This window comes from Macaca nemestrina, chromosome 17 (genome assembly GCF_043159975.1).
Source record: "Macaca nemestrina isolate mMacNem1 chromosome 17, mMacNem.hap1, whole genome shotgun sequence".
Lineage (NCBI taxonomy): Eukaryota > Metazoa > Chordata > Mammalia > Primates > Cercopithecidae > Macaca > Macaca nemestrina.
The window spans coordinates 19,581,682-19,602,284 of record NC_092141.1 but is presented as its reverse complement, the minus strand read 5'-3'; the positions used below and the strand labels follow the sequence as shown (position 1 = coordinate 19,602,284).

Genomic DNA, 20,603 nt, shown 5'->3' with positions numbered 1-20,603 from the left:
AAGATGTCAAAGAAATCTCTTAATACATCTCTGGACTTGGAGCACTGCCCTACAAGGTGACCCCATATACACCCCGACAGAGGACGCCCGTCTGCCCCACCCAGCTCACTTAGCCATATGCAGATGTAAGACCCTGAGATTTTAAGCCCAAATGGGCAAAACATGCAGCCACATCTTTTGTGACTTTTTGTTCAAAACATGTGGCCACATCTTGAAAGGGGCCTGCCCCTCCACACCTGTGGGTATTTCTCGCAAGGTGGAAATGAGAGACTGAGAAAAAAAATAAGACACAGAGACAAAGTATAGAGGAAGAAAAGTGGGCCCAGGGGACTGGTGCTCAGTAAGTGAGGACCTACACTGGCGCTGGTCTCTGAGTTACCTCAGTATTTATTGATCACTATCTTTACTATCTCGGCGAGGGGAATGCGGTATGATTGTAGGGTGATGGTGGGGAGAGGGTCAGCAGGAAAACATGTGAACAAAAGACTCTGTGTCCTAAAGAAGTTTAAGGAAAGGTGCTGTGCCTAGATGTGCACGTAGGCCAGATTGATGTTTGACTTTACACAAACATCTCGGTGCATTAAGGAGCAGTATTGCTGCCAGCATGTCTCGCTTCCAGCCATAAGGCGGTTTTCTCCCATCTCAGTAAATAGAATGTATGATCGAGTTTTACACCGAGACATTCCATTCCCAGGGATGAGCAGGAGACAGATGCCTTCCTCTTATCTCAACCATAGAGGCCTTCCTCTTTCACTAATCCTCCTTAGCATAGACCCTTTATGGGCGTCGGGCTGGGGAACAGTCAGGTCTTTCCCTTCCCATGAGGCCATATCTCAGACTGTCTCAGTGGGGGGAAACCTGGACAATACCCAGGCTTTCTTGGGCAGGGGTCCCTGTGGCCTTCCGTAGTGCATTGTGTCCCTGGGTACTCGAGACTGGAGAACGGCGATGACTTTTACCAAGCATACTGCCTGCAAACACATTTTTACCAAAGCCATCCTGCACAGCCCTAAATCCCTTAAACCTTGAGTCAATACAGCACATGTTTCTAGGAGCACAGGGTTGGGGCTAGGGCTTCAGATGAACGGCATCTCAAAGCAGAAGTATTTTTCTTAGTACAGATCAAAATGGAGTTTCTTGTGTCTTCCTTTTTCTACATAGACACAGTAACAGTCTGATTTCTCTTTATTTCCCCCGCAACATCTTTTATGACTCAGCGCAACAATCTCCAGGCAGTGCCCAAGGTTAATGCCTAGGCCAATTGCTGCTGCAATCCGGACTCAGGATGTGCAGACCGACCAGAGATAGTCAAGGATGTCTGATAACTCTGAGGGCTTGGTCGTGCTCAACCAGGAAGGAGCTCAGGCCCCCAGACTGGCCAGGAGCTCAGTTGACTCAGCACTGCTGTTGAGTGCAGGACAGAATGGGACTAGTGCTGGATTTTGGAGGTTAAAATAAAATACTTCAGGTTTTGACAGAGATGACCTAGCTGAAGTCATTCAGTTTCCCTTCAAACATGACTCCTGGACTCAAGAAACAGTCGGCATCATGGGATGGGAGATTGAGCCCTGGAGTTGGAGACTAGCCTGGGCAACATAGTAAGACCTCATCTCTACAAAAAATTTAAGAATTAGCCAGGCATGGTGTCATGAGCCTCTAGTCCCAGCTACTCAGGGGGCTGAGATAGGAGGATTGCTTGAGCTCGGGAGGTCAAGGCAGCAGCAAGCCATGATTGTGCCACTGCACTCCAGCCTGGGCAACAGAGTGAGACCCTATCTCAATAAATAAATAAATAAATAAGGGCTGGGCGTGGTGGCTCACACCTGTAATCCCAGCACTTTGGGAGGCTGAGGTGGCGGGTCACCTGAGGTAGGTGTCAGGCCTCTGAGCCCAAGCTAAACCATCATATCCCCTGTGACCTGCACCCAGATGGCCAGAAGCAACTGAAGATCCACAAGAAGAAGTGAAAATAGACTTAACTGATGACATTCCACCATTGTGATTTGTTTCTGCCCCACCCTAACTGATCAATGTACTTTCTAATCTTCCCTACCCTTAAGAAGGTTCTTTATAATTCTCTCCACCCTTCAGAATGTACTTTGTGAGATCCATCCCCTGCCCGTAAAACATTGCTCCTAGCTGGGCGGGCATGGTGGCTCACGTCTGTAATCCCAGCACTTTCGGAGGCTGAGGCAGGTGGATCATGAGGTCAGGAGATCAAGACCATTCTGGCTAACACGGTGAAACCCCGTCTCTACTAAAAACGCAAAAAATTAGCTGGGCATGGTGGCGGGCGCCTGTGGTCCCAGCTACTAGGGAGGCTGAGGCAGGAGAATGGCATGAACCCGGGAGGTGGAGCTTGCAGTGAGCAGAGATGGCACCGCTGCACTCCAGCCTGGGCAACAGAGCAAGACTCTGTCTCAAAAAAAAAAAAAAAAAAAAAAAAACAACATTGCTCCTAACTCCACCACCTATCCCAAAACCTATAAGAACTAATGATAATCCCACCACCCTTTGCTGACTCTCTTTTCGGACTCAGCCCACCTGCTCCCAGGTGAAATAAACAGCCTTGTTGCTGACACAAAGCCTGTTTGGTGGTCTCTTCACACGGATGCGTAAGACAGTAGGGAGTTCGAGACCAGTCTGACCAACATGAAGAAACCCCGTCACTACTAAAAATACAAAATTAGCTGGGCGTGGTGGGGCATGCCTGTAATCCCAGCTACTCGGGAGGCTGAGGCAGGAGAATCACTTGAACCCAGGAGGTGGAGGTTGCAGTGAGCCAAGATCACCATTGCACTCCAGCCTGGGCAACAAGAGTGAAACTCCATCTCAATAAATAAAATAAAATAAAATAAAATAAAAATTAAATTAAAAAGTAGGAGAACATCCAGTCCGCCATCTTTCCAGCCCAGAAAGCTCTGTGCAACTACGAAGGCCACTTGGAGTCATCTGAGGGACTGTGTTTGTAAGAAGTACAAGGACTCTCAGATTGTAGGCCATCTTTGGAGAAGAGTGTTTGCTTGGCCATGCCTGTGAGGGGCCACTGTGGACCAAGTGTGACACCAGACCAAAAGTAATATCAAAGACCTTGGAGGGGACCATCTTCCAGGAACCTGGGTGTCATCTGGTCACTGAGGGAGAATGCCCAGAAGCACTTTTTGTCCTATAGCTCCATTTGAATCTGTCCCCAAGATATTACTAACAACGACAACGATAATAATGTAATACCATTGTCCATTACCTACTATTTGATGTAATGACATTTCCTTCTTGTAATATCATTAACAGCTGCCATATTCCGGGTTGGGCTGAGTGTTTGCAGCCATTACCTCATAATCCTGACAAGGATCCTAGAGGGGGTTATCACTTGCTTTCTTCAGATGGGTGAATTGCAGTTCAAATGGTTTAAGTAACTTGCCTGGAGCTAAATGGCTAATTAGTGGCAGATAGGGGACTGGAAATTACCTCTGCCTGATTCCAGAAACAGAGTGGGAACTAAAGGTCATCATCTAACATCAGATAATCAAAAAACAGGAATATCCAACTCCATACACAGCTCATCATTCATTCAGCAAATGCACTGGGAGTACCTGCTGTCCCCAGAAATAAAACATTCAGAATGAATAAATTCCATATTTTCAGATGTGAGGAGTCAGAAATGAAGAGTAATGTCTCTAAACTGTCAGGATATGCCTAATTCCTAGAGTCAACAAAATGTCTAAATTCCCAATCATTCTGGTGGTTTGGTTCTTTCACGAAGGTACCTCAAATCAGTTTAATCCAGAACAGTGGGGCAGAACCTTTTCGGTCGCAACGTGCATGAGAATCACAGAGTCTGGGGTAGGTCTGGGATGGGGTCTGAGAATCCGCAGCTACTCCCAGGCCTCCTCTGCTGCGGGTCTGAGGCCCACCTTCTGAGCAGCAAGGCTGTAGAGAGTTAGCACGAGAGTGTCAAAGCTCGAGGCCTCTCCAGGCGCCCAGCTTGCATTGGACACATGGGGTCACTGGGCCTCAGAGGAAAATGGGATTTGCCCAAGGTCACACAAGAATTTAGGGCAAGAGCTGGCCCCAGAAATCCTGGCCCTCAGAGCAGTGGAAGCGTAAAGACAGTCCTGTTCAGCATCACCACAAGAATAATCCCCAGTTTTGAACACCTAACTGCCAGGCCCTGTAACACATTCTCATTTCATTCCTACCAAAAAGAAAAAAAAAAAAAATCACAATGGGCATTATTATCTCTCTTTTTTTTTTTTTTTTTTTTTTTTTTTGAGATAGAGTCTCACTCTGTCGCCCAGGCTGGAGTGCCGTGGCGCGATCTCGGCTCACTGCAACCTCCGCCTACTGGGTTCACAGCATTCTCCTGACTCAGCCTCCTGAGTAGCTGGGAATACAGGCTCCCTCCACCACGCCCGGCTAATTTTTTGTATTTTTAGTAGAGACGGTGTTTCACCGTGTTAGCCAGGATGGTCTCCATCTCCTGACCTCGTGAACCGCCCGCCTCGGCCTCCCAAAGTGCTGGGATTATAGGCGCGAGCCACTGCGCCCAGCCATTATCTCTTAGTCTTATTATTCATAGATGAGAAAACTAAGGCTTACGTAAAAGCAACTGGTCAAACCAGGATTTGAATGTAGATATGTCTAACTTTAAAGTCTGTTCTTTCTGCTAAGGTACATACATTTCATCCCATTTCAAAATGTCTAAGACCAGACAATCATGGGCAGTCTTCAACAAGTAGCGGACTTAAGTTGCATTCAAGTGCAAACTACCTCTATTTTTTTTTTTTGGTACAGGGTCTCACTCTATCACCCAGGTTCGGGTGCAGTGGTGCGATCATCGCTCACTGTAGCCTCAACCTCTTGGGCTCAAGTGATCCTCCCGTGTCAGTCTCCCAAGTAGCTGGAACTTAGACTCCCGACTAATTATTTATTTATTTATTTTTGGTAGCCACTGGGTCTCATTATGTTGGTAGACTGGTCTTGAACTCCTGGGTTCAAGCAATCCTCCCTCCTCAGCCTTCTGAGGTTCTGGGATTACACCCATGAACCACTAATAAAAATAAATATTATTTAATTAATAATTTTAATTAAAAAATAACCAGGCCAGTTGGGGTGGCTTATGCCCATAATCTCATCCCTTTGGGAGGCTGAGGCTGGATGATCACTTGAAGCCAGCAGTCCGTACCAGCCTGGCCAACATAGTGAGACCCCATTGCTACAAAAAATAAAAAAATTAGTCAGGTGTGGTGCTGCATGCTGGTAGTCCCAGATAGACAGGAGGCTGAGGCATCAAGATTCCTTGAGCCCAGGAGTTCAAGGTCCCAGTGAGCTCTGATGGCACCACTGCATTCCATCCTGGGTGACAGAGCGATATCCTATCTGAAAATAATAACAGTTGGGGGTAGCAGTCTTGCCACGTTGGCCAGGCTAGTCTTGAACTCCAGGCCGCGAGCGATCCCTCCGCCTTGGCCTTCCAAAGGCATTGGGATTACAGGCATGAGCCACTGCGTCCAGCCCCTAAAAGTGGAGTTTAAAGAGCTGTAAATTATTTCAGTGTCTTATTGCAAAGTAAGCAATTAAATAGACTATAGACATATGTAACACTTAAAATAGCAACTCTTTTTTCTTTTTTGAGACGGAGTCACTCTGTCGCCCAGCCTGGAGTGCAGTGGCCGGATCTCAGCTCACTGCAAGCTCCGCCTCCCGGGTTTACGCTATTCTCCTGCCTCAGCCTCCCAAGTAGCTGGGACTACAGGTGCCCGACACCTCACCCGGCTAGTTTTTTGTATTTTTTGGTAGAGATGGGGTTTCACTGGGTTAGCCAGGATGGTCTCGATCTCCTGACCTCGTGATCCGCCCGTCTCGGCCTCCCAAAGTGCTGGGATTACTGGCTTGAGCCACCGCGCCCAGCCAAAATAGCAACTCTTTAACCTAAGTTAAAACATGTAAAACAGGCCGGGAGTGGTGGCTCAAACCCAGCACTCTGAGAGGCTGAGCCATGCAGATCTCCTGAGGTCAGGAGTTTGAGGCTAGCCTGGGCAACGTGGCAAAACTCTGTCTCTACTAAAAAAAAATACAAAAAATCAGTGTGGTGGTGGGCGCCTGTCATCCTAGCGCCTCAGGAGGCTAAGGCAGGAGAGTCGCTTGAACCTGAGAGACAGAGATTGCAGTGAGCCAAGATGGTGCCACTGCATTCCAGCCTAGGTGAAAGAGAGAGACAATGTCTCAAAAAAAAAAAAAAAAAAAAATTTAAAACAGAAAAACTACCTACTCATGGGTGTTCTGTTATTCCTCATCATAAAGTAATAAGGTTATTTGGGAAAATTGCATTTTTCTTTTTATTTTTTAAAATGTCCACTCGTCCCTTTGCACAGATTCTGCCTGTGACTCGGTCTCCAGGTTTCCTTTGGGTTGACTTGGCTCAGTGACATCTGGCCCAGCTCTCTGGGGCCATACAAAGACCTGGGGGCGTGCTCCTCCCCCAGCATCTGGGATGTGGTTGCTCCGTCTGCTCTGCTGCGGTCCCTCCAGTGGGCCACTGGCTCGGTCAGCTTTCCCAGTCTCTCCATAGCAGGTTTTGATGGCATCTTCAAACTGGAGCAGTCAACTGTACGTGACAAGGGAATACTGTGTGTGACAAGGAAAGTTTTAAGGCTCACACCTGTAATCCCAGCACTTTGGCAGGCCGAGGCAGGTGGATCACCTGAGGTCAGGAGTTCAAGACCAGCCTGGCCAACATGGCGAAACCCTGTCTCTACAAAAATACAAAAATTATCTGGGCATGATGGCAGGTGCCTGTAATTCCAGCTACTCAAGAGGCTGGGGCAGAAGAATCGCTTGAACCCGGGAGGCAGAAGCTGCAGTGAGCCGAGATCATGCCATCATGCCATTGCACTCCAGCCTGGGTGACAGAGTGAGACTCCATCTCAAAAAAAAAAAAAAAAAAAAAAAGCAACTACTGTTCCAGATTCCCAAGTTTCTGATGAAAACTGCCTTCTCGGCCGGGCGCGGTGGCTCAAGCCTGTAATCCCAGCACTTTGGGAGGCCGAGACGGGCGGATCACGAGGTCAGGAGATCGAGACCATCCTGGCTAACACGGTGAAACCCCGTCTCTACTAAAAAATACAAAAAACTAGCCAGGCGAGGTGGCGGGCGCCTGTAGTCCCACCTACTCGGGAGGCTGAGGCAGGAGAATGGCGTAAACCCGGGAGGCGGAGCTTGCAGTGAGCCGAGATCGCGCCACTGCACTCCAGCCTGGGTGACAGAGCCAGACTCCGTCTCAAAAAAAAAAAAAAAAAAAAAAAAAAAGAAAACTGCCTTCTCCTTTCTCTTGGCAGTGTATTTGTCACTAAAGAAAGATACCTTCTCACCCACATTGTACCTCACATTGCCCCAAGGCGGAAACACTTCTCAGGAGCCAAACAAAGAGGCAGTCTGACAACTTCAAAACCTTGTAATACATTACCAAGATGTGTAATATATTTGTGTTGTTTGTAGCAACGCTGTGTTGATATTAATTATAGTTCCCACGATTTGAGGGAGACAAAAAAGATTTTTAAAAATAGTGATAATTCTATCCCGAAGAAAAATTGTTAATACTTAGCCTTTGAAGATCTCAGGAAATGAGACATTTTAATTTTCAATTTACGTTTGTATTTTTGTGGCGAGAGTCATGACAGAGTGGTAAATAAAATACTTTCAGCATAAAAGTATATTACAAATTGATGGAGGGAAGGAATGGAAATATGAAGAGAAAAAGGAAATATGAAACTTTCTGACTTTAAGGAAGAGCTTGTTCATGTATTTTTCAAAAATGGGTGACAGTATCAAATTGTGGTGTGTATACGTCATTGGATATATTTAAAACAATGATGTAACCATTTTATTTTTAAATGTTACTATTTGTAATATGCCAGCCCTTGCAACTATTTTTAATTATGGTGAAAATGTTTTATGCCCACTTGGAACATGTACAAGGGTTACATGGTTTTCCAGAAATTATTTTAGAGAATACCCAAGCACACAGTTCATTAGTTCTATGTTGGAGGAAAAATGTTCCCGATGACGTCCCTGTGATTCCTGGGCTTGCAATTTGCGCCCTCTGCCGGTGTGCTGAGATGTTTTGCTTTTTAGACAGCGAAACTGTCCTTGGCTCTATCCCTTGCTAACTGTGGTCAAAATTCCCCCACCAGGAGAGCCTGAGAAGAGCCAGGCGGCCTGTGATGGCCTCAGGAGCCTGCCGTGCATTTGAATGATCCATCACAGCACGCAGGTCACAGAACCACCGGGTCCCTGTCTTGGAGTTGGGGGACAGCGGAACACACTCTTGGTCTAAGTTCTGAACTTACACAGTCTTCTTTTGCTGACTAATCTAGTGATGAGTTTCTTAGCCTTGGAAACATTAAGAATTCTAGAAGAGCTGCTGTCAAAAAGAGCCATACTCTGGAGAATATTGGAAGAGATTTATTCTGAGCCAAATGTGAGGACCACAACTTGTGACCCAGCCCCAGGAGGTCCTGAGAATATATGCCCAAGGTGGTTGCGTCACAGTGTGATTTTATACATTTTAGGGGGACAGAACTTGCAGATATCAATCAATACATGTAAGGTGTACGTTGGTTCTGTATGGAAAGGTAGGATAACTCAAAGAGGGGAGTGAGAGGTGGGAGTGATGGGGGTGGATTGGAGCTTCCAGGTCATAGGTGGATTCAAAGATTTTCTGATTGGCAATTGGTTGAAAGAGTTAAGTTATGATCTAAAAACTCGGCATCAATAGAAAGGAGTGTCTGGGGATAGGGGGTTGTGGAGACCGAGGTTCTGTTCATGCAGAGGAAGCCTCCAGGAGGTGGGCTTTAGAGCTCTTACCAGACCTGAAAACGTACCAGACTCTTAGTTAATATCTCCTGGACCAGGAGAAAGACCTGGAAAGGGAGGGGGATTCTCTACAGAATGTAAATTTCCTCTACAAGAGACAGCTTTGCAGGGCCATTTCAAAATATGCCAAAAAAATATATTCTGGGGCCGGGCGTGGTGCCTCACGCCTGTAATCCCAGTAGTTTGGGAGGCTGAGGAGGGTGGATCGGATCACTTGAAGTCAGGAGTTCAAGACCTGCCTGGCCAATACGGTGAAACCTCATCTCTACTAAAAATACAAAAAATTAGCTGGGCATGATGGCACGTGCCTGTAATCCCAGCTACTTGAGAGGCTGAGGCAGGAGACTTGCTTGAACCCAGGAGGCAGAGGTTGCAGTGAGCCAAGATTGCGCCATTGCACTCCAGCCTCGGTGACAAGAGTGAAACTCCATCTCAAACACAACAACAACTCTCTCTATATATATATACACACACATATATACACACACATATATATATTCTGGAATAAAATACATTGATTTCTTTCGGAGCCTGCTATCTGTCATGTGATGCTATACTAGAGTCAGGTTGGAATTTGGTACCTATAAAGACATTGCTTTGTCAGTCTTAAGATCTTTATTTTATTATTGTTTATTTTTATTTATTTATTTATTTTGAGATGGAGTTTTGCTCTAGTTGCCCAGGCTGGAGTGCGGTGGCCTGATCTTGGCTCACTGCAACCTCCACCTCCTGGGTTCAAGCAACTCTTCTGCCTCAGCCTCCCTAGTAGCTGGGATACAGGTGCCCGCCACCATGCCTGGCTAATTTTTGTGTTTTTAGTAGAGACGGGGTTTCACCACATTGGCCAGCCTGGTTTCAAACTCCTGACCTCAGGTGATCCACCCGCCTTGGCCTCCCAAAGTGCTGGGATTAAAGCGTGAGCCACTGTGCCCGGCCAGATCTTTATTTTAACATTAATGTTGGTCTCTTGTACCTGAATTCCAAAGGGAGAAGGGTATCATGAGGCATGTGGACTCCTCTTCCCATCATGGCCTGAACTAGATTTTCAGGTTTACTTTGGAATGTCCTTGGCTGAGGGCGGGGCAGGGGTAGGGAATGGGGGGGTGTCTGCCAGTCAGTTGGAGAGCTTAGACGTTTTTATTTTATTATTTTGTATTTATTTTATTTTATTTTGAGACAGGGTCTCACTCTGTCACCCAGGCTGGAGTATAGTAGTATGATCATGGCTCACTGCAGCCTTCACCTCCTGGGCTCAAGCAATCCTCCCACCTCAGCCTCCTGAGTATAGCTGGGACTACAGGTGCATGTCACCACACCTGGCTAAGTTTTTAAATTATTATTTGTAGAGATGAGATCTTTCTATGTTGCCCAGACTGGCCTCAAACTCCTGGGCTCCAGCGATCTTCCTGCCTTGGCCTCCCAAAGTGTTGGAATTACAGGTGTGAGCCACCACACCTGGTCAGAATTTTACTTTTGGTTTACAGAGTAATGGTGAACACACCGCCAGCACCTATGGTGTTTGCCATGTGCCAGGCACTGTTTGAAGCTCTCTATGTTCACTCACGCAGTGTGAACTCTAATCCACTCACTGAATTCTCTTATTTGCCCTGTAAGATGGGGACCACTATTATTCCCATTTTACAGATGAAGAAGTTGGGGACTGAGAGGTTAGATAAACTGTCCCAGGCCACACAACTAATCAGGGCAGGAGTCAGGATTTCCAGCCAGGTCCTCTCACTGCAGGCTGGAACATTTACCACTATTCTTTACTGTTTGTTGCTTTAAAATAATAAAACACAGGCAAAAAGATTTTTTTTAAAATCTGTTATCTTGCCACCCAGAGATCATTACCGCTAATGTTTTGGCCTTTTCCTTTCTAGTCCTGTGTGAGTGGGAGTCTATGGGTCCCTGGCATTCTGTCTGTTTTATACAAATGAGACCTTCCAGTTCTGTAATCGCTCTGGACACTTTTTGCCTCTATTCCCAGCCACTGTCAGTTTTGTGTATCCCCTGGAGCACGAACTAGGCTGAGATCACCCAGTTTCTTTCTGACACTCAGATTCTAGAGTTCCGTCTCCCACAGGCAGCTCCAGGGAATGAGGTCGTGAGGACTCTTCACCAAGGCCTGGCCAGGCAGTGTCCCCCAGGGCTGAAGTCCCCGCTGAGGAAGGCTGCCCCTCCTCTGAGGTGGGAGTGGGGCTGACGCTAAGGAGTTTCTCATGCTGAGTATCAAGTTCAGATGGCGCGTGGGAGGAACAGAAGGTGAGTTCCAGATCTTGGCTTGTGCCGCTTAGCTCTCCAGCTTTGGTGACATGTGCTCAGGCTTTAGCCCATTGAAGGAACAGATTCTGATAGGAACATTCTCGGTTCTGAAGCCCAAGCTCATTCCTCCCCTCTGGAGCCAAGGATGCCAGTATGTGGTGTAAACTAAAACTCCTAGGCTCCCCAGCCAAGAGAACGGACCCCTCCTCTCGGCCAAGTGCTTTTTTTTTTTTTTTTTTTTTTTTTTTTTTTGAGACGGAGTCTCGCTCTATAGCCCAGGCTGGAGTGCAGTGGCCGGATCTCAGCTCACTGCAAGCTCCGCCTCCCGGGTTTAGGCCATTCTCCTGTCTCAGCCTCCCGAGTAGCTGGGACTACAGGCGCCCGCCACCTCGCCCGGCTAGTTTTTTGTATTTTTTAGTAGAGACGGGGTTTCACCGTGTTAGCCAGGATGGTCTTGATCTCCTGACCTCGTGATCCGCCCGTCTCGGCCTCCCAAAGTGCTGGGATTACAGGCTTGAGCCACCGCGCCCGGCCGGTGGCCAAGCGCATTTCTAAAGTAAACCTGAAATACGATTTCACGCCGTGGTGGGAATGGGTAGTCGTGCTTCCTCATACCTTCCTCCCTTTGGAATTCAGGCACAGTTGCCCAGCATCAATTTTAAACGGAGACCTTGGCCGGGCGTGGTGGCTCATGCCTGTAATCCCAGCACTTTGGGAGGCCGAGGTGGGTGGATCATCTGAGGTGGAATTTGAGACCAGCCTGACCGAAATAGTGAAACCCCATCTCTACTAAAGATACAAAATTAGCCAGGCGTGGTGGTGCACCACGGCTGTAATCCCAGCTACTTGGGACACTGAGGCAGGAGAGTTGCTTGAACCCAGGAGGCATAGGTTGCAGTGAGCCGAGATTCTGCAGCCTGGGTAACAAGAGCGAAACTCTATCTCAAAAAAAAAAAAAGAAAGAAAGAAAGAAACAGAGACTTTAAGACTGACTTTTCGTAGCAATAAGATACCAACGTGACAGACAGCAGGCCCTAAAAGAAATCAAAGAATTTTATACCAAAACGTAGTTCCTTGACTTTTTTTTTTTTTTTTTTTTTTAGACAGAGTTTCGCTCTTGTTCCCCAGGCTGGAGTGCAATGGCATGATCTTGACTCACAGCAACCTCTGCCTCCCAGGTTCAAGCGATTCTTCTGCCTCAGTCTCCTGAGTAGCTGGGATTACAGGCATGCACCACCACGCCTGGGTAGTTTTGCATTTTTAGTAGAGATGGGGTTTCTCCATGTTGGTCAGGCTGGTCTCGAACTCCTGACCTCAGGTGATCCGTCCGGCCTACTTTTTGTTTTGTTTTTGAGACAGGGTCTCACTCTATTGCCCAGACTGGAGTGCAGTGGTGTGATCATGGCTCACTGCAGCCTCCTGAGCTCCTGGGTTCAAGTGATCCTCCTGCCACAGCCTCCTGAGTAGCTGGGACCACAGCGGTGCACCACTACATCCGAGACGGGGTCTCGCCATGTTGTCCAGGCTGGTCTTGAACTCTTGGGATCAAGAGATCCTCCCTCCTGGGCCTCCCAAAGTGCTGGGATTACAGGCATAAGCTACCATGCCTGGCCCTCTATTTTTATAATATGGTCGAGCAGTTGTCAATTTGTATATTTAGTCGCACCTGACCACATATTTTGAATTACCACAATATTCCATTTTATTCTTTTTTCAACTCAGTCTGATCTGCTGTTAAATATATCCATTGTGTTTCTAATTTCAAGTATTAAATCTTTCATTGCTAGAATATTTTTTTTTAGTTATTTACACATATATTTTTATTGTTTATCATTCTCTAGTTAACTTTTTGGTCCCCTCTTTTATTTTTTGAAAAAGATTAAACATATCCATTGTGTATTCAGTATCTGATAATCTCCATACCGGAATCTGTGGATCTGATTCTGCTGTTTTTGCAAAAACAGTAGACAGCAGAATCAGCTTCACAGATTTTATTTTCCTTTAAAATATATTATGAGTAAATTTCAACTGAGACTTTCTATGTGGGAAAACTAGAAGGCCTATTGTGAGGGTGTATTTCTCTCAGAGAGAATTTACCTCAACTTCTGCCAGCATCTGTGGGGTCTCCTAACCTGGGAAACTATAATTTCTTGGCCTGGGGGTTTTGGACCATGCAGGTGGAGAGAATTCAGACCTGAACATCATGTTTCATAATATTAGATCCTATGAACCCTCCAACCAGATGTAATACACGGTAACAAATGTTAGACAACATTGAAGTGAATATCCAGGACTTACGGCTGTGGCCAAATTATAGACCTGCTGAGAATGAGGTGTCAATTCAAGTGTCAGAGAAAGGACCACCAGAGAGACCATCACTGAGACTAGGAATACCTGAAAGTGCAGCAGACAAAAAAAGAGAATTTCAAGGCAGGCAGGGAGAAGACGGAGATGCAAAAGACACCAGTCCTTAGGGTGGGGAGCACACTTCCGGGACGCGAGGGACCCCTTCCAGGTGAGAGCCCAGGTGAGTCGGCGAGGGGGCAGAAGTGGGCGTGGGCGTGGCGGGCAGGGCACCCTCCCTGCGACCGGGCTGGGTGGCTTCCAGCTCCCTCGGGGTTCACTCGGAGGGTTGGTGGTGCCCCTCTTACCGGAAACTCTTTCCCTCGGAACGGAACGATTTTTTTACTCCCAGGGAAAGGAAAAACGAGTTGTTTTCCGTTGCGTTGGAAGGACAACAGATCTTGCACGGGGCTTAATTTCTTCATTTATGACTTTTATTCTTCTCCTTCCAGTTCTCTACAAGGAAAAAAAAAAAAAAAAAAAAGCCCAACTTTGACCCCGACGTGACTTGAACACGCAACCTTCTGATCTGGAGTCAGACGCGCTACCATTGCGCCACGAGGTCACAGCAAGCATGCGACTTCGCATCGCTAAAGACCTCGTTTCTCCAGTATGGTCGTAGGGCTTAAAGGCTGCGGAAGAAAAATGCCCTCTTTCCCGAATTCCAGCACCAATTTAGAGCGCTGGCGAGTGTGGTTTCTCGGGTGTGGGAACACTGATGCGCTGGGACATCCCAGACTGAACTGCGGCGCCGCAGCGGAGCGGCTACCCGGCGGCCGACACTCGGGCTCCGCCTTCTCCGCGTCGCGGAGTGACCCGGCGAGGGGACGCCGGGATGCGGGGACTGGCACCGGGGTGTGGGACTGAGGAGATGCCCGGGTGGAGGCCCGGGATCAGGGGAATCCCGGAGCCATAGGGATTCTGGGAGGGAGCGAGGGGACGCAGGGGAGAAGGGGACGCCGCGGAGGCTAGGGGACGTGGGGGTGGGTGACTCCGAGGAGCAGTAGGGACGCCGGGGGTTAGGGGGGAGGAACCAGGGACTGGAGGAAGCCCAGAGGGCAGAGGGACCCCCGGGCAGAGAGGACTCTAAGGCGCAGCGAGGGGACGTCGGGGCGGGCGAGGGGACGTCGGGGCGGGCGAGGGGACGCGGGTGGAGGAGAGAACGCCGAGGAGGGGGGTGGGGTGACTCCGGGCGGTGCTGGGGACGCCGGGGCCTGGCGGGGGGCTGCTGGGCGGCCGGCAGAGGCGTTCGCGGTCGCCGCTCGCCAGGTCCCGTGCCTCCTGTGAAGCGGCGACGTTGTCGTCGGGAGGCGGCAGGACCCAGGCGTGGCGGCCGAGAGCGGATGGCGGCGCGGGGTCGCGGGGTCGCGGGGCTCAGGGCTGCTCCTTTCTCCTCTCCTCTCAGGGGACAAGCACGGGGGTGCGGAGGGCGACGCCCACGACCAGGAAGCAGCTTGCCAAACATACTTGAAAAATGCCACAATTCTTTTTCTTTTTGAGACAGTCTCGCTCTGTTGCCCAGGCTGGAGTGCAGTGGCGCAATCTCGGCTCACTGCACCCTCCGCCTCCCGGGCTCAAGCGATTCTCCTGCCTCAGCCTCCCGAGCCTCCCGAGTAGCTGGGATTACTGGCGCCCGCCACCACGCCCGGCTAATTTTTTTTGTATTTTTAGTAGAGACAGGGTTTTGCCGTGTTGGCCAGGCTGATCTCGAACTACCGACCTCAGGTGATCCGCCCGCCTAGGCCTCCCAAAGTGCTGGGATTACAGGCGTAAACCACCAAGCCCATATTTTATTATTTATTTATTATTATTATTTTTAAACAGGGTCTTGCTCTGTCGCCCAGACAGGAGTGCAGTGGCACGATCTCGGCTTACTGCAACCTCCTTCGCTTCCAGGTTTCAAGCGATTCTCCTGCCTTAACCTCCCAAGTAGCTGAGATTACAAGCGCACACCACCACTTCCGCTAACTTTTGTATTTTTACTAGAGACGGGGTTTCACCATGCTGGCCATGCTGGTCTCGAACTCCTGACCTCAAGTGACCCGCCATCCTTGGCCTCCCAAAGTGTTGGGATTACAGACTAAGCCACCGTGACTGACCCTGGCATGGTTTTCAATGGCTCATTGTCCACTTAAGACTCCGGGCTCTTGTGGGAGTCTTAAGTCCCTGATTTGTACAGTACTTTCTTCTTCCTATTAAATAAGAAAAACAAAACAAGTGAGTGAATGCTTTTTTTTTTTTTTTTTTTTCCGACGGAGTCTCCCTCTGTCACCCCAACTGGAGTGCAGTGGTGTGATATGGCCTCACTGCAACATCTGCCTCCCAGGCTCAAGTGATCCTCCTGCCTCAGCCTCCCGCTTAGCTGGGATTACAGGCGTGTGCCACCATCCATTGCTAATTTTTGTATTTTCAGTGGAGACGGGATTTCGCCATGTTGGCCAGGCTGGTCTGGAACTCCTAGGCTCAAGTGATCCTCCTGGCTGGGCCTCCCAAGGTGCTGGGATTACAGGCGTGAGGTACTGGGCCTGGCCAATAAGTGAGTGAATAAATTCTTCAGTAAAAAAGCTAGTAAATAGGCCGAGTGTGGTGGCTCATGTCTGTAGTTCCAGCACTTCAGAAGGACCAGGAGGGAGGATCGCTGGAACCCAGGAGGTCGAGGTTGCAGTGAGCCATGATCGCACCGCTGCACTCCAGTCTGGGGCAGAGCGAGACCCTGTCGCAAAACAAAACAAAACAAAACAAAAAACCTTATTAAATAAGAAAGATAAACTCTCCTGGTCTGTTGAAGAACATGAAGCATCAATCTTAATTCAATAAATACAACACCCAAGGGCTTTATGCCTTTTAGAAAAGGAAAGATCTGGCCAGCGCAGTTGTTCACACCTGTAATCCCAGCACTTTGGGAGGCCTAGGCGGTTGGATCACCTGAGGTCAGGAGTTGAAGACCAGCCTGGCCAACATAGTGAAACCCCGTCTCTACTAAAAATACAAAAAAAATTAGCCGGGTGTTGTGGCAGGCGCCTGTAGTCCCAGCTACTCAGGAAGCTGAGGCAGGAGAATTGCGTGAACCCGGGAGGCCGAGGTTGCAGTCAGCCGAGATCGAGCCATTGCACTCCAGCATGGGCAACCAGAGCGAAACTCCATCTCAAAAAAAAAAAAAAAAAAGGAAAGAAAAAGAAAAAAAGGAAGAAAGAAAAGAAAAAAGAAAAGAAGGCCGGGTGCGGTGGCTCAAGCCTATAATCCCAGCACTTTGGGAGGCCAAGACGGGTGGATCACGAGGTCAGGAGATCGAAACCATCCTGGCTAACACGGTGAAACCCCCCTCTCTACTAAAAAAAAAAAACAAAAAACAAAAAACTAGCCAGGCGAGGTGGCCGGCGCCTATAGTCTCAGCTACTCGGGAGGCTGAGGCAGGAGAATGGCGTAAACCCGGGAGGCGGAGCTTGCAGTGAGCTGAGATCCGGCCACTGCACTCCAGCCTGGGCGACAGAGCGAAACTCCACCTCAAAAAAAGAAAAGAAAAGAAAAGAAAAGAAAAGAAAAGAAAAGAAAAGAAAAGAGAAAAGAAAGATCTGGAAAGGGCCCCTGCCTTTACAGAAAGAAAAGAGGAAGCATGTTTGCTTTTCCCCGTGAAGGATCTAAGGGCTCCCAGGGTGCCTCTAACATGTCACACAGGAAACACGTCTTTGATAATTTTTGTGTTTGTGTCCAGATGTGAGAGAAGAGCAGGAATTTAGGATCAACTGTGACTCCTGAGGTGCCAGCCCCCAGGCTGTCAGAAAAGCAGGAAGCCAAAGGCTCCTTGTCTTTCCTCTGGGAGGGAAGTCAGCGGCAATTACTGATTCCACCTCCAGGTGGCCAGACACGTAAGTCTCCTCCTTCTTGCTTTGGATGGCCCAGGGTGGATTGGACCCTGGTGGGGGCAGCTGGGGAGTGGTGTGCTGGGTTCCCTTTCTGCTGATCAGGAACTTCCTTCCTTTTTCCAGCATCAGCCACACAGCAAAGTCACTGTGAGAACTTCAGAACCTGCGTCCAGAGTCTACTGGAAGGCTGCCCCACACCAAGGAAAGACCAGTGTCACTCTCTTTCTTTTTTTTTTTTTTTGAGACAGAGTCTCGCTCTGTCACCCAGGCTGGAGTACAGTGGCCGGATCTCAGCTCACTGCAAGCTCCGCCTCCCGGGTTCACGCCATTCTCCTGCCTCAGCCTCCCGAGCAGCTGGGACTACAGGCGCCCGCCACCTCACCCGGCTAGTTTTTTTTGTATATTTTAGTAGAGACGGGGTTTCACCGGGTTAGCCAGGATGGTCTCGATCCCCTGACCTCGTGATCCGCCCACCTCGGCCTCCCAAAGTACTGGGATTACAGGCTTGAGCCACCGCGCCCGGCCCAGTGTCACTCTATTTCAATAATTTTTTTTGGCCAGGCCAGGTGGCTCACACCTGTAATTCCAGCACTTTGGGAACGAGACCCTGTCTAAAAATAAAAACTTTTTTTAAAAAATTCGTATTTGTTTTTGATTGAGGGTCTTTGTTGCTCAGGCTGGAGTACAGTGGTGTGATCACAGCTCACTGCAGTTTGAATGCCTAGGCTCAAGTGATTCTTCCACCTCAGCCTCCTGAGTAGCTAGGATTACAGGTGCACAGCACCACACCCATAATTAATTAAAAGTTAATTTTTAACTTTTTTGTAGAGACAGAGTCTCACTATTTTGCCCAGGCTGGTTGTGAACTCTTGGCCTCAAAAATCCTCCTGCTTCAGCCTCCCAAAGTGCTGGGATTACAGGCATGAGCCACTGCACCCAGCCTCCACCGTGTTTGGACCCCTGCTCAGATTTGTGGCTACACCTGTGATGTCCTGGCCCCTATTTTCCTGGGATATGGAACCAACCACTGTCTTGTGTTCTATGACAGGGGCATGACGTTAAACTACAGTATGGTGTTGTGATTACATGAAGAGATTAGATCAAGTGACTTAAGCAGATGTGGTTACAGGGTCCCTTTAAAGACCGGGACCCTGGCTGGGCACAGTGGCTCACACCTATAATCCTAGCACTTTGGGAGGCTGGGGCAGGCAGGTCGTTTGAGGTCAGGAGTTCAAGACCAGCCTGGCCAACATGTGAAACCCTGTCTCTATAAAACAAACAAACAAATAAACAACTAAATAATAAAGACTAGGACCCTACTTACCAGGGCAAGGACTAGGAGTGAGGCAAGCATGCAGTTGTGCAGGGTGGAAACCCATCTTATGTAAAATTTTGATACTTTGTTCACCAGAGATTTTTGCACTACTTTTTACTTTTAGAAATATTGAATATTTTAAATGTCTTGATTGCTGAGTGTTTTGACAGCTCTTTGAATTCTGCACCTGAGAGAGTTACTCAGTGCCTCGCCCTCCTCCCAGCTCTGCTGTTGCCCAGAAATTGTAAAGAATTGCTTCCTTATCTTAGAGTTTGTATATACAAACACTAAACCTTATTTATTTATTTATTTATTTATTTATTTATTTATTTATTGAGACAGAGTCTCGCTCTGTCGCCCAGACTGGAGTGCAGTGGCGCGATCTTGGCTCACTGCAAGCTCTGCCTCCCGGGTTCACGCCATTCTCCTGCCTCAGCCTCCCGAGTAGCTGGGACTAGAGGAGCCCACCACCACACTTGGCTAGCTTTTTGTATTTTTAGTAGAGATGGGGTTTCACCGTGGTCTCGATCTCCTGACCCTGTGATCCGCCCACCTCGGCCTCCCAAAGTGCTGGGATTACAGGTGTGAGCCACCACGCCCAGCTAAATCTTACTAAAAAACAAACAAACAAACTATATTCTGTAGAATATAGAAAATCGACAAATACAAACTAGGATAATTACCAACATTGGCAAGAATATGTGGAAATAAATATTCTCATGCAAGATGGAAAAAGCATGTATAAATTGGAACTTGCTTTTTGGATTGTAATATGATGAGTGTTTTTTAGACGCTTTTGTCCAGGCATTTCTATTTCTAGAGAATATGTATTAAAGAAACAATTAAGGATAAATGCAAAGATATGCCCTCAAGATTGTTTTCATAAAAATTGTGTTTATAATTATGATGCCCTAGAGCATCCTGACTGTCCATTGTACAGATGCAGTCTGGATTTCCAGGGTATGAGGCTGGGAAGCTGACCCTGGTGAGGGCTGGCCCCTACGCATGAACATACAAGGCTCCTGGAGTAAAGGGGTGTAAGAGTGAGGACTCAGAGTGACTACTGTGGAGGAGGCAGAGGGATGCAGAGGTTACACCACAGGCACATTATGAGTGGGGCTGCCTCATCACTGAGAAAAACACACATAGCTTGGCTTCCCGGCCTCTGCTTAGTTTAGTATCATCTCACACCTGGGTAACTGGTGAGTGTGTTTGTGTTTGTTTTTGAGACAGAATCTCACTATGTTGCTCAGGCTGGAGTGCAGTAGCACCATCGTGGCTCACTGAAGCCTTGACATCCTAGGCTCCAAGGGATCTTCCTGCCTCAGCTTTCCAACTAGCTGGGACCATGGCCACCATCCCCAGCTTTTTTTTTTTTTTTTTTTTTTTTGAGACAGAGTCTCGCTCTGTTGCCCAGGCTAGAGTGCAGCGGTGGGATCTTGACTCACTGCAACCTCCGCCTCCCAGGTTCAAGCTATTCTTCTGCCTCAGCCTCCCGAGTAGCTGGGATTACAGGTACGTGCTACCACGCCCAGCTAATCTGTGTATTTTTAGTAGAGACGGGGTTTCACCATGTTGGTCAGGCTGGTCTCGAACTCCTGACCTCGTGATCTGCCCGCCTCGGCCTCCCAAAGTGCTGGGATTACAAGTGTAAGCCACTGTGCACAGCCTTGGCTCCTGTTTTCTAAGGGGCTGAAAATGTTCCAGCTCCCCCAAAGCCCATGGAAGATGTCATTTATCTTTTAGATTTACACATTCCTAATTCTGACAAATTCCAATCAGAACTTGAAAGCTGAACCCTGAAGGTAAAAGGTATGCTGCCCCCTGGAGTGGGCTATCTCTACCACTACACCAAAGGTTTGGGGGACAGCCTTGCTCTTGCAGGCTGGCTTCTTGGGAAGTATCTGCTGACACAGTGATTTTGGGAGTAACACTTGTGAAAGGAA

The 20,603-nt window shown here is 48.2% G+C and overlaps 2 long non-coding RNA genes and 1 other non-coding gene across 3 annotated transcripts; 1 reads left to right on the top strand and 2 right to left on the bottom strand.

Annotated features, from left to right (window-relative positions):
- Positions 1–6,374: 6,374 nt before the first annotated feature.
- On the bottom strand, positions 6,375–14,149 carry LOC139359469 (uncharacterized). The gene is made up of 3 exons (XR_011615484.1): positions 13,788–14,149; positions 13,435–13,530; positions 6,375–6,607 (listed from the first exon to the last, which is right to left on the bottom strand). It is a non-coding gene; the product is annotated as an uncharacterized lncRNA (long non-coding RNA).
- TRNAW-CCA (transfer RNA tryptophan (anticodon CCA)) lies at positions 13,973–14,044 on the bottom strand. The gene has a single exon. It is a non-coding gene; the product is annotated as a tRNA-Trp (tRNA).
- On the top strand, positions 14,149–18,966 carry LOC139359468 (uncharacterized). The gene is made up of 3 exons (XR_011615483.1): positions 14,149–14,462; positions 17,192–17,345; positions 17,466–18,966. It is a non-coding gene; the product is annotated as an uncharacterized lncRNA (long non-coding RNA).
- The last annotated feature ends 1,637 nt before the right edge of the window (positions 18,967–20,603 follow it).